This window comes from Maylandia zebra, linkage group LG2, assembly GCF_041146795.1.
Source record: "Maylandia zebra isolate NMK-2024a linkage group LG2, Mzebra_GT3a, whole genome shotgun sequence".
NCBI lineage: Eukaryota > Metazoa > Chordata > Actinopteri > Cichliformes > Cichlidae > Maylandia > Maylandia zebra.
This window is the reverse complement of record NC_135168.1, coordinates 46,218,053-46,232,904: the sequence shown is the minus strand read 5'-3', so window position 1 is coordinate 46,232,904 and position 14,852 is coordinate 46,218,053. Positions and strand designations below refer to the sequence as shown.

The 14,852-nt window shown below is 39.3% G+C and overlaps 1 protein-coding gene across 6 annotated transcripts in view; it reads right to left on the bottom strand.

Moving 5' to 3' along the window:
- elf1 (E74-like ETS transcription factor 1) overlaps window positions 1-14,852 on the bottom strand; it is a 41,120-nt gene that overhangs the window by 19,679 nt on the left and 6,589 nt on the right. Inside the window, exon 1 of one of the 6 annotated variants that reach the window (XM_004545776.4) lies at window positions 6,982-7,275. The exons of 2 other annotated variants lie outside the window; for them this stretch is intronic. The gene's annotated coding sequence lies outside the window, so the exon portion shown is untranslated. Of the gene's footprint in view, window positions 1-2,723; window positions 2,981-4,994; window positions 5,015-6,981; window positions 7,276-14,852 lie in introns of those variants that run through there. 3 more of the 6 variants (XM_004545782.4, XM_004545780.4, XM_004545779.4) reach the window with 3 other exon arrangements.

Below are 14,852 nucleotides of genomic sequence, written 5' to 3'. Positions count from 1 at the left end.
TGTTTATGACAGTCACCTGATGAGGAAGGTGCAGCATAGGTGCATGAAATGAGGACAATAAATCACCTGGTTAAAGAGACAGCTGTGCTCAGTACTGCTGTATAACAAAATATTTACACGGTGTGATTGCTTTACCATATTTGGGATCAGTAATAACTACACGTGCAGAGAAAAATGACGAGTTTCTAGGAAGATACACACACTACAGGCTCATACAAATGCTAATCTTTGCTTCATGCTACTTTGAATAAAAAAGCCTGACAATCAGTCTCCAGAGGGGCTGGGGCTATGTTGTTCTGATGAGAATCACAATGCAAAAACGCAAAGGTAAACAAGGAGTGGCTGTTGCCTAGGAACACGCAGAGGGAGAGGGCTTGTAAAGTAGGCTCTGTGGAACAAGAACAGAGCAGGTGGGCCTCATTCAGCTCAGCAAAGGCACACTGTGTGTTTGTGAGGATACATGTTGAAGACCAAGCATAACAAGCACAAACACACAACTGAATGGATTGCCAAGCTGGCTGAAATAAAAAAAAACTGAATTGTAAAAATTACTCCTCTGATTTTTCTTTTCTTTTCCCCAACAAAGAACTCTTCCAGCTAAGAAACATTTTGAAATTGTCCAATCTGTAATAGCAGCAAGCCTCACAGTGCCTCAGTTCTTTATATACTGCACTTCTACAGTCGTGCATTTTAAAACAATGACGTCAAACTCCAGGCAGTGGAGCGTTTCCACACCTGAGTCACATGACAGACTTTTTTCAAAGTGCTTTCTGACTCGGTGACATAAAACCATTAACAACTAAAAAAAATTGGACCTACAAGCAGAAGCCATAATCACTTTGGCATCAACAGAATCAAACCCATCCATAATCTTTATTCACTGAAAAAAACCACTACATTACTATCATCCTAGTATAGCCTACAAACTTCAACAGCTGATTAGATTAACTTAGAGCAGCGACTAAAAACATAGTAAATCACTATACTTAGCTCTAAATCTTACCTACTAACCCATGCTATCTTGGATGTTTCATCCCTGGCAGATTAAACAAACATAATATTGCATGTTAATCACTGGCCTATTGACTGATTCTAGCTAAGCTCAAATGCTGCTATTAATTATGTCATCAGTATTCACATCTAACATCCTGCAAATAAGGAGATCTTCTGAATTGTCAAGTTATGTAATGAGAATGCAGTGGGGGGTTTTTTACTTGTGGGTGAGGTGCAATTGAATACGCAAGAAAAAAAAGAAAGAAAGAAAAGAACCAAAGCGGTACTGTCACATAAAATCAATCATCTCTGGATGTAGACCCAAATGTGTGGATGCAAGAACTTAAGAGTTACAGATGTAAGAAGTGATGTTATTATTGATTTTTATACATCGACCATGTCACCACAAATTTTTAGAAATTTGCATGCAGCAGTCATTCCTTGAAGCCCTCAGGCATTCGTTTTAGCTAAATTAAATGACTGAGAGTCTGTTACAGTCCTTTTATATTTGGACACTAGCACTCAGACAAGGGGATCCACTCAGCAGATCATCTGAGAACTGCAGTAATTATGGGCATGGCCAGTTTTCCATATGAGAGAGCTTGCTGCTGAAAGTTTCAAACTCAGACACCACTGCAGCTGGGTGTCTGGGACCAAAAGCCTCCTAAAAACATGTGGCAAATCAATTTTCCTGGGTTAGAATGACTCTTTGTACCAAACGATATTGCATTAAAGCAAACACGATGTCTAAATTAGCACAGCAGAGCTGGGAAACTATAGCAGCTAAAACTTTTTTCAGACTGTGTGAGTTTTATGTTCATATGCATCTCACACAGGGTGAGTCTACGTTTTTGCACTTTGTTACCTCATGAAGGGTGGAACCCACATAACTGGAAACAAAAACACTGCACTGTGAACTTGCTTTCAGGCCTTTATATAGCATTAGCAATTTATAGCTACTGCATCAAACTGCATCAGAAGACATGGAGTTTTCTGTTTGTAAAGTATACAGTCCCAAATGACTGTGTTTCAAATAAATGCAGAGCACAACAGAAGGTTGTAATGGAAATTTTTTTCTGATGTCTGTATGCTGTTTTTATCTGGAGGAAAAATAAATCTGCACCTCAAACTCCGCCCACACAACTTCAGTGAACAACGTCTATGAAAGATTAACTTTTATCAAGATAAATGAGTTATCATCATTTCCATGTAGACGCTTTATATAAAATGTATATCAACCAACACTAACTTAATAGTAGGTCTCTTTAACTGCATGATAGTAAAAGGGAAGTAATTTCTAAACAGCATTAACCAAGTCACACGGCTTCCAGTTCATTATTTTATAGATGTTATATTTATTTTTCACTGTTTCTGCGAGTCTGTTGGTTTTATTAGTACTAGGGATGTGGCCAAAAGGTCCTATCACAATCCTTTTTGGGTAGAATCGATCTCTAAATGACAATTCTCCCCACAGATAGTTGATCTGAAGCAATTAGATGATTAGTTGTGCTTCTGATTGCCTGGAAACAGAGCCAAACTCTCAAATCTCTGCATCCTTTTCCTGTTGTAATTTAAATCTTAGCATTAGTCTTCGTCTTCTTTTTTATTTTTATCTTGTGTTACAACTAGTCACGCCCAGTTCATGTGAAGTAGGAAAGTTTGGACAGGGAAGTTATTAATTTGATTTTTTTTTTTTTTAATGGAGCATTTGTTTTATTTATTTCACTTACTGTTAACCAGCTAGTTCCTTGTCCTGTTACATGTCCATGCCTGCGTGGTGGCGGTTAGTCCCTATCGTGGCAGTTGCTGATGTCAGTACTTGTCCAGTGAGTCTCAAGTCCTGTGGGTTAACCCTCCCCTGGTGAATCCAAGTGGAACTGGTTCATGTACTGATACGCTAAGTTCACCAAGGCCTCAAAGCAAAAGGACTATCATCTCCGCCAGCTGCAGTTGAAGACAGAGGAAGTAGAGTCCAACCACAGAGCAAGAGACTCACAGGAGATAGCTGAACTGCATTGATAGCAACTGAACTTTCACATTAAGATACGTAAATATAGCACCTTTTAAATATGTGACGCCATTATTCCTTTGAAAATCTATCAAGGATGCAAACTAATCCATTGCTAAATGCCACCTGAATTTTATGCCACTGAGAAGAAAGCAGCAGGATCAACCTTTTATTCTAGAAACATACAGGAGGACTTTGCATTACATTTCTTTGTGTCCGAAATGGTGTACGGAGTACTCAGATCTTTAACTTGACCAAAGGTTAATCTTACTTTCCTTAACACGCAACTGTACAGCGCATAGATATTCATACATCATCATGAGGCAGCGCACTAGAACCATTAATGTTCTCTATTCTTTTAATCTGAACAATAACTACTAAGTAAAGCTTTTGAAGTAATGTAGCAGATGAAAACATGCAATACTTCCATCTGAACTGCAGCAGAATCCCCAAGTTTCAGTACCTCAAAACTATGACTATGTATGGTACTTGAGTTAACAGAAGTTACATTTACTTTTTCACAACTGACCGTGATGCCATATGTCATGCCAAGACTCGTGTTATGTTAAATACTCCCAGATAAGTATGCTGCATTACATAAGCAGGAGTGTTGTGAAAAGGTGTGACCTGATATTCCCTCTACTAGATCATTTCTCTTGTGCGCCCTCTTTCTTTGTGAGAAAACATGACCTACTTCACTTATTTCAGCCTGGCTTATTATACCAGTACTTTTGTAACCACGAAGTTAATGAGTACACACTGGAGGGGTTAAATCTATAGGATTTACAGTATTTATGTGAGAAATTAGCCTCAAAACATGTAGTAAGTAAAACGTCTAGAAAGTCTTTTTACTTCACTACACAGTAAATCAACTCCAAATAAAAATGACTTAAAGGACTAACACAGACAAACAATATGATCATCAGTATCTTAGAGAAAGCATCACTGAAAGAAATCACAGACGAGTTCCCAGTCAAGAGAAATGCACTGAAGAAAAGAGACAAAAGAAAGAATCTCTGCCCCTCGAATATAAATCAAGATCGGGGACTGAAATGAAATACACCAGGCTAGAAGAACTTCAAACGGTTTGGTTTTTGGGCTCTGTGGTGAGATGTGATGATAACAGCTCTGGTTCGGTATGTACTCCAGAACAACGGCCAGTCCTAGCACGCTCCGAGCATGAGACGGTTGCAACACAGGGAGACAGTTGCTCAATCGATTTAACTTTATTTATCAAGGGAGGGTTCTTGAGCACCGGCAGCATATTAACAGAGATACACAACCAGCTTACAAACTGAATACTGAATGTGCCTTGCTCAGTGGCACAGTAGCTATTAAGCAGAAGAGAAAGTTATACATTAACTTTCCCCACCCAGGTTTTCCCAACGGGTCACAGGAGTTCAAACTTCCCATCACAAGTGTACTTCTCTAACCTTTAGGTCTCCATCCATCCCATAAAAAGAGAGCAATGGAAAATAAAACAGCAAAGAAGAAATGGGGGAACTGACGTGGAAATGTGATGCAAATTCATCGTTTAGCAATACAAAAAGGGCTCTGATTGTGCTTTCTCATATGAGACATTTTCCAGTTGGGCTTACTGAAATACAATGGCTGCGGGTGCACAAGCCTTGTTTATTCACTAGTTTCACTATGAGTTCACTGGTTTTCCGCAGCGGCTTCAATAAATAAGGCGGCTGAAGGGTAGTGGTAGAAGTCATGGTCACCAGGCAAAAAGGAACACATGAGAACGTTGATACTTTAAGCAAAGTTGTTTGTATAAAGAAATAATTCTTGCCAAAGCCATCATAATATTACTAAGAAAATATTTCATTACTTGAATCATGGAAATTATGGCACCATTTTTGTTTTGAATACGCAGTCATAACATCGACAATTAGGACTATTTAACAACCATTTCTCTACTGCCATCTGACCACACAAAGGTGATGTTACTCTCATTTATTCTATTCAAATCATAACCAACAGTTTGTACCTGACCATTCACAGTTGGCTCTGTGTTTTCTTTTCTTCTCGTGATAGCATGCACCTGCAACATGGAGCAACACAAATCCTCGATTTTTACATATCTCGGCCTGCCCGAGTTGTAGTAATAAACTAAACCCCGCCTGCTCCTGCTCTCGTCACGTCCTTATCTTGCACCACCTCCGTCATCTTGCCCAAGCCTAATGATCTAATTACAGGCTAAGACCTGTTGACACTGTATTGAAGGAAGAAAGACTGCAGTCAAGCCGCCCTCCTGTTCTTTCAATGAGAGGCATAAAACCTCACTAAACAGCAGCTTCACTATGAGTTCAGCCTCTGAGGCAAGAGGCCCTCATTTACAATCCAAATCAAGGTGGGCCATAGGTTATGATGAGAAAGTAAGGCAAGTTAGGTCAAATGCAAACTTCTACCGGCTCAACAACAGAGCCATTCACACACTGAATCATGTGTTGATGGTACAACACATAAAAAAAAAAAAAAGTCCTCTGTTTTTCAGGGCCAGCCCACCTGACCCTCACCCAATAATACTCAATATTCAGTCTAAAGTATAGAGATATTTATTTATTTGGTGTCTGTAAGATGACCTCTTCTACACTGCCTTTAATGGGCCTCAGCTGTTATGCAAAACATTACATCAACAAGATAATTTCTGAATGCCAAACCAATGAAATAATCACACGCTTGGATATTTTGTGTATAATTACATTTTTTAAAAGCCAGACTAAAAATTAGACGAATATGTTTTGTGCTTGTTCGGGGTTTCACTGAGATAACTGCACAGTTCTGTGCATCTTCAATGAAGCAACATTTAAAAGCAGATTCAGAAAAAAGTGCATGTGAAGTCAGAATGTTACTCAGACTCGGAGGCATGTTTATTCAAACATGTATTGCATGCACACTGTGGTGCACAAAGTGCAGAGTAGATTTCTGAGGAAACAGGAAGTGTGCTTTTATCTCTGCTGCTCTGTGCAACTTTTAGAAACAGATACTCAACAACTTTAAGCACAATAGCCTGGTTGACAGACTTTACACAAGGTTAACTTTTACATGCACAGAAAAGGAAGCAAGGCACTTCAGGGTCAGACTTTGCTGTGAGCTGAAATGTCAAACATCTGGGCATCTACATTACAAGATAAGCAGCATTCTGTTCTAGTGATCAGAAGATTTTGAAGAAGCTCTGCATGACTGACTCGATGTGGCTGTGGCTAAGAGCTCCAACAGCGAAACCACAGCCGTTCCTTTACTTTTTTTCTTCTCTACTCTAATTGTGAATGTAGCAACTCACAGTTTTTAATAATAGCATGACATTTGTGCAGCAATTATGGATCAAAATAATCACAGAGTGTAATTACTTTTTAGTAGACCATTACTACACAGTGAAAAATACATGTGGGCTTGGTCAGGGGACTTGCAAAATACTGTTCCCGCCCTTATTTCAAGACGCCATATAAGGCAACAATTCAGAAAAGAAATGCAACAAACACACATATAAGTTAAAGATCATCCTTATTATATCTACACATGGCAGGTTTTAAAGTTAAAAGTGATTACCTTATCTGACAAGTTTTCAGGCACTAAAAAGTTTCAACTAGGTTTGAGGAAAATGGTGAGATATGGGCAAGAAGGTGATTAGAATAAATACAAATGCAGGTTTGTTGTTTTTTGAAGTGACATTTGATTTATTAGTATGCCTCCAAAGATGCAATACAAGAGAAAACATGCTCCTAAATGTAAGATGAACTGGGATGACTTGTTAAAGCTCTCTATTGAAAACCTTAAAACATGTCAGCGCAACGATAACGAGAGCCATGCACAGCAGAGCAACCAACTACCTGACTGCTTGTCCGCTTACTCACATACGTCCTAAATATATATTATTTATGTTTGTTCATGTAAAATGTATACCTTTCCTTTAACACACTCAAAAAAAGCTTAAAACAGGTAACATGTGGAGAGGAGAAGTATCTGTCACTGACCTCAAAGACACAGGATTCGGGTGACAAGGTCCATAATAACAACCAACCAAGTGTTGATCTCAGCAACCAAGAGAAGAATCGGCAGCAAATGGTGAAACTGGAAATAATCCAAGACGTGTTCAAAGGAGGACAATGGTGCCTAAAGACGTGGACAGGCCCACACCTTTCTACAGTGACAAAACAAAGCTGGAGATGAGGGGGGGGAAAGACAATGCAAAGGCTGCTGGTTGAAACAGAAAAAGGAGAAGTGTAGTGAAGCAACTTGTCCTCTCCCTATGAGTCACGCAGCACTGTCGCCATTGGTAGTGAAGCCCTGAGGCAGAGTGCCTTCACCTGGCCAATCAGCGACGAGTATCGGCCCTAAATACAAATCCTTTCAGGTGAGTTCTCCTGGTGGCGGGGATTGGACGGAGCTGAAGGGGGGGGAGGGGAAACCAGAGAGGACCAACAGTAGGGCCACACCTTAAACACCATGAAAGACGATAGACGGGTTTCACCTGCAGAGGCGGTGGAGTACTGGATGTGTAAGTAAACAGTTGGACAGGTATGCACTTCGTTTAGACTTTGACCATGCAGTGTGGGCGATTAAAATCTGTGTGGCACCTTAGAAGTTAAATTCACCTGTCTTTGTGGCCCATTAAAACACTTGAAATGAATTGTAAGCCTATTAGGCATGCCACACAGTTAAGCAGCTGACATATGGAGTTGTTCTCCCTGCACTAAAATGCATCATAAAATAACTTCTAGCAGTGGGAGGTACAAAGAAATCAAAATGTAAAGTCGACTGCGTTTAGTATGAGCAAGTATGACAACATTTTTAGTGACACACATCTTGTTAAGTTCAGCAAATGAGAATAGATAGGAATCTTTATCAGAAATGACACTTTAGCAAACAGGAAGTGGTGGTCTGTGGTAAATGCTAAGCACTCTGTCTTCACACCCTGTGCACCAATTTGTACATGTATTCCACTGAAAACCTCCACGTAGTATTTTTAACAGAAGCAAACGTCAAGTGTTAGTCACTGGATAAAATTAGTTTTCAATTTGGATTATTGTGAAAGAACTTAACATGATCTATCATAGGACTTAGTATTCAAAAAATTGGCCCATTAAATCTACTGCAGCCAAGTCTGTTTGTCATGAACCTCCAAATCGCCCTCTCGATCTCCACTGAGTGCCCTCATCTTCGCATTAATTCTTCCTGGCCTCCGTTCGGCACAATACAGCTCAGAGTAAAAGCAACTGTTTGCTTGGGAGCGAATTGATAGCCTTGTTGTGAGGGAAAGTTATACCAAGCAAGCTCCATTTATCACTCGCCTTTGGAAATACTGTCCACAACCTCGAAGCCTTAGAGGAAGCTGTTCACTTCTTGTGATATAAACTCTTAAGGCTAATGGACTGCAGCACTGCCCAAATCCAGGACAACCATGTAAACATAGAAAAAGAGGCAGATGTATGCAGACAGGCAAACTTTCAGACATGACAATAGCTCTACAAAACACCAACAAAAGCAGAAACAGTGCGTGAGGCCTAAAGGAGAGCTACGTGCATTTTGATCTTCCTCTAAATGTTAAACAACAAGCTATAATTCTAGATATTATAATTTGGAAACTGACTAAGCTTTTCAACTAAGTTTTTATTTTTACCTAAATTTTCCAAAGAACAAATTCAGCATAGAAAGCTGATAAGTAGTAAATTCAAAAAGACTCCAAACGGAGAAAATGGTTAGATAACGAACCACACATTCCAGCCTTCAGTTAACACTTGGGAGAACATTTATTCCCTCAACCTCTTGCCAGTATAGTCAGAGCCAGACAGACCATTGCCCATGGAGGAATTATAAGAGCAATGCTCAAGGAACTGGACTTATCTGTCCTGGGCAGCAGGCATATATAACTTGAAACTGGTGTCTGAACATTTTAAAAGGTTCCCAGCAAGAAATGGTAAATGGCCTGTATTTGTATAGCGCTTTACTAGTCCATAAGGACCCCAAAGCGCTTTACACACCCAGCCATCCACCCATTCACGCACACATTCACACACTGGTGATGGCAAGAATTGACTAGTTTATCAAATCAATTTATCATGTATGATGGATCAAAGGGCATTAGAAAAAGAAATCCACTAAAATGTACTGAATATACAATGAATAGCACAGATAACAAAAACATTCAAACGATAAATGATTGCATCACTTTAAAGTTTAGCGTTTGCTTCTGAAATGTAGAACTTGGATGATTAACATATTTCCAACAGAACGTTATCTGACTGGTTTCGAAACTGGCTAATGGTTTAAGTCACTTTCTGAACATGCGGCAAAATGTTCTTTTCAATATAAAACGACTATAAAGGAAATCTTTTGATATGAAGTCATTATTACTTGGTTACCTGAAGTAAAATACCAAATAATTAATACTGAAAATTACTGAAAATTTCTAATCAAGTTGAAGTGGAAACAGATTTTTATATTGCATTTCCAAGCGTTATTACAGACTGTAATCTTGCTGCAAAGGAGCCCTGTCCACACATGAAGTGCCTACCAGTGAAGTGGCAACCAGGCTCTATGGAAAGTTGATGATAATCAGCAACTTGAATCAATAAGGGGCAATGTGAAGTAGGTGGTTACCAACTTTTTCTTTTCTTTCCAACTGAGAGTAATAAATACTGTAGAGGCTTATCTCAACAAAGAATGTCTGCTAGCAAACAGCCATCAGCAAACTACCAGCAAAACAATCAGCAACACTTTAGGCATGTTGACCCAGAATAACTTATTTTTAAGCAACACTTTTGGAGCTAACAGCATGGTGGTTCGTTCAGTGGTTAGTGCTGTTGCTTCAAAGCAAGAGGGTTGTTGCATTAAAACACTGCTTCTGTGTTCTCCTGCATGTGCTCTTTATTCTCCCACAATTAACCCTTTAACCCCTAAACCATGAAATATTTGCCATAAAATTAATTTTTTTTGAAAATCGAGAGTTTATTGAACCACCTGACAAATTAGTTTAAAAAATGAATTCAATTTTTATTTCCATATATGACTTTTAATTTGTAACGTATTTGTAACATGTGGCTTTTTGTAACTGCTTAAAATTGTATTGTGCAATTTATTTATGTTTTTACGAGGGGAAAGAAATCACACTGAAGTCTCACATAAAAACTGTATGTATCAAATAGGATACACTGGGCGTTAAGGGTTTAAATTCTAACTCCTTCTAGCATAATGCTGCCCGTCTTAACTGACAGCATGCTTGTAAAAGACATGTTTAATCTCAAGGATGTCACCTTGTTACTGGGTGAACACAGAGAGACAGACATCAAACACATTCAGCCTATAGAGTATCACCAATTAATCTAAGGGGTAGGTCTTTGGACTGTGATAAGGAGCCAGAGTATCCAGCGGAAACCCCTGAATGCAGAGAAAGAACATGCAAACTCTACAAATAGAGACCCTTATTGACCAAATACTTTAATCCAATAACCTTTTAATCTGCACATCCTTTAAATCCGTCAAGTATTAAAAAAATATATACATTTTAGTCATAAATTTCCAACCAAAATTAAAATGTTCAGTTCATGATGATACACAACAATACAAAGCATCAATCTTTACATCTGAGCATCTGAAACCAGCAAAAATTGTTCATCTTAAAAAGATTCCTATGATGCTTCACGTCTCAAACTAGTTGATGATTCATGCTCAGAAAATCGACTAAACACCACAGAACTAGAGTCATCTTTATGTGGAAAACATCTGGGTAGCTGTGAGGTGACATTTTTAGCCACTGCATCACCGCACTGCTCCGTGTTGTACTGTGCTTTAACAAAAGAAACAGACAGCAAAGGCAGACAAAAAAATTAATATTTTTGTCAGATTCTGCAGCTATTGCATTTTCTTTATGCAGTAAACCTTTTGCATCCTGTGGCAGACAGACTGCATAATGCAAGTAAGGTTAATATGGAACAAAATCTAGAAGGATGTGGTATTATTGCTGTATTGCTAATATATAATCAACTTCTAAGTGCAATAGATGTCATATACTCACTTTACATCTTTAATGTATGGCAAAACAGACACTAGATTACTGACTGGGCTGTGGACTGGATTGGCTATCTATCTATCTCTTAAAGTGTTTGGAGGAACATATTTGTGGCCTTAAATCTAGACTAAACTGAGAAGGATGGTGTGTGAATAATTTGCTACAGTGTTTACAGGATTTTCCTTGAGTACAGGAAGGAGAAAAAAAAAGGTCTCACTTATTCTCTCCAAAGAATTTGCCAAGCTTCCAATTATCTTTTGTAATACTGAATGCAAACTCACCCAAATTTGCACAACAAATCACATCCACACTCTGGGGAAAAGCAATAACAGCGAAGATGTTTAAATTGCTGTTGCTTGAAGACATGTCAGTGGAATGAAATTAAATTCAACCCACAGTGTCAAAACACAAAAAGCCTGTCTCACACACAGCTCTGTGTTCTTGCTTTATTCCTACAATGGTTGTGTATTAACTAGAGCAGAGGGGGGAAAAGAATGCCTTGATGTGTGATCAGTGCAGAGCCACGTGACCATGCACACTATCTGGAAGGACACACCTTTCCTTTTGCAGCCCAAGAATAAAAAAAAGGGTCAGTGATTACTGTCGTGTGCTCATTCTACTTAACAGAGGCCAACCACAATAGAAGCAGGCCTCAAAGCCCACATTTTCTGCGGTATGTCCCCATTAAAGGCAGAGCACAACACCAAAGTCTGTCACTGAATTGCTTTCAACCCCGAAGGAGAAAACTAGATGACTAATTGCATGATATTAATCTTATAGCTGGTCTAAACTCCAAAGCTAGCGTCACCGTTAGCTGCTTGAATCGAACTGTGACACAATCCTCAACATACTTAAAATGTAGCCCTGAAATAGGTCTAATTCTCGCATTTCTCACCTTTTTTCACACTTGCGAAAACACTTTATGCTCTGCAAATTTGCACCGCACAAACTTTCACCACAAATTGCTACAAGAAAATTCTGATCACTCAGCCGAGAGTCAAGATGGAGAACTGTGGGCCCTGACAAACATTTTGAAACGATCCTTGACAATGTGAGATACAGGAGCATTTGGAGGGCATGCAGAAATATTTGTGTAGCTTGGAGGCAGGCCTAACACTGGCGGCTCCTCTAACACCGAATCTGAGGCAGTCAGATGGTAGCTAACAGAACAGATGAGCACCCTGCAGGAAATGCAGAATGAGGTAAGCAAGAGGGCAGAAAGGCATTTTAATTAACTCCCACTGAGATGTTCAGTGAATTACTGGACAAGATAATACTTGAAAACATTTCTCAGGTGTGGATTATTGTCAAAGATTGAAGGCAGCCAGGGTGATATGCAAATACTGCAGTAATTTTGGATTTATAGCACACCACCTGGTTGAGGTCAGACTTTGTTGTTGCAGCAATCTAACCGGTTCAGTAAGCTGACGGCTCACAGCGCTATGAAAACGTTCTCGTTCTCGGACAGTGACCGACCTGAGCTGAGCCGGCATCTATGATGACTCACCATGCTGATGAAGCATGACTGCATAAAGACTTAACAAAGAGCTGTGCATATACAGCTATAAAGACAATGCAATGTGGAACTTCTCAGCCCATCATATGTGAATGATTCATCAGAAACTGTAAGCAGAGAATGATGGAAGATTGCAGGTCTCTATCGGAGAGTGTTCAATGTGGTACTCAGTTCACCCAACTACACTCACGCTAATGTGTAACATGAACCATATGCAGCTGAAAATGACTTGTGAAAGAGATACTGTGTAGCCTTCTGGGCCTGTCTTCTAAATGATAAATTCAAACACTTCTCTCTCCCTCTCGTGCCTGCTTTCTCACTGCGAATGGGCATAAGCCAGCCACATGAAACTCTGCGAATGTGGAAAAATGTGTTAAATAAAAAGCTAGTGTAACCCACATTTTGCTGACTATCATGGGAAATGTAATTATCATTTATTCAGAATTTTAAAAAGGGCTTTAAACAAAAAGATCTTTAAGAAGAGATATACTTTTGTTTTTTCTGAAAATATACTTCAGGCAATTAAACTATGTCACTGAAATGTAAGATCTCATCTTAGGCTTTCTTCTGACCTAATTCTCAGTGGTTGAATTTTACATCAGGATTGTTATTGGTTATTTATTGGCAGTGGGGGGAACAAACTACCTGTAAAATATTGGGAAGTTTTTGCTGATATTTTGGATTTCCACAGCTCTGGAAACAACCAGCCTCCTGGGAGTTGGCGCAGAATGAACAGAGACCGTGCTTAAGAAGATTAAACCTCATTTTGTTAAAGTTGAGTGTCGTAAACATTGCTCATGTTGTTGCATATAAAAGTTTAAAAACCGACATATCATCTAGCAGTACATTAGCTCTAACTTAGATTCTTTCTAGTGCCAACCAGGATCATCTCCTCTGGTTGTGAAAAGACTAATTGAAGATTATGTGAACATCTATGGGAAAACAACCTTGCTGCTCACTTCATCTGTCACCTCAGTAAATGCTTTGCTGCTAAGTTTATGACCTCAGTTACTAATTTCAAGGTTTTCTGAGTACAACATGTTGTTTGGTTTGTAAATCGTGTCCCCAGTTACAGTCAAACAGACAACAAAAGAGTGTATGCTTTAAAGTGATCATTCCTTGTCATTCACAAGTTGCTTCTGTAGGAATAAACATTGTGAGATCCACCCCTTTCCCCATCACCTGACTTCACTAACCAGTGGCAGACGTCACAGTGGCTACGTCCATCTTTAATATACAGTCTGTTATCCAGCCACGGTGTCATTAGCATCTTGCCACAGCATGAATCAGGCCAGGCTGCATGTGACGCCACCTCTTATCAAAATGGAAACATTAGATCACAGTGGGAACTGTGGAATGTATTGCGCAAGACATCAATCAGGCTGTTAGCGTTACACAATAGCTGTTGTACGGGGATAACCGGATGACATCATATGTGTATGGACAGGTGCAAACTGAAGCCTCAGAGTCTATTTTTTTCACATTTTTGGTACATTTTCGCATCTATTGGGCTCAGTTAGGCTAACCAGGAGGAGTGCATACAGTAACAGACTTGAAATGTCCATAAGACACTAACTACAGCTGTAAACTGAAGCAAAAAGCTTGTTTCCTGCTAACTTTAGCATACAGGGAGTGTTGTAAAATTGCTTCACATGCTCCCACAGCCCCAACGTATAAGAGATAGGCTGAGTTATCAACAGTTTTAGATTTATCTTCTGGGTATGCTAGCAAACAAGGCAGGGGTGGTATAAATATTTTACTTTATTGTACAATATAATGTACGTTTTTATAAACAGGGAGTGGATGGAGTAGTAGCATTAGGTTCACTGCTGCTCAAGCCACACACACAGACTGCAGCTTATTAAAAATTAAATACAGAGATCACTCACATCACACCTCGGTTACATGGGCTATTTCAGCTTCATGCAGTTAGATATTTGCAGAAAGGATTTATAACCACATAGGCTGATTCTCACACAAGCAAGTTATGATGAAAAACAATACGGTTTTGAGAAGTCCACCTGTGTCACACCAGCTAATTCAAAGTTAAGCACATGTTCGCCCCGATATAGGCAAATACAAAGTAGTTTTTAACCCCAGAGCCCTAGCTCATCATCTGAAGCTTATTAATAAAATACTATGAGAGCTTTAGAACATATTGCACCACCACTCAGGGCCTTGATTATAATGCCAATAGGCTGCATGCAGTTAAATAATTCAGCAAGGCTGAGAACTGCCACTGTCACTCTGAAATTAACCCAGAAGAACAAAACCAAACCCCAAATGCACGGATGGCGAAGACAGACAATTGCGTTTCAGTG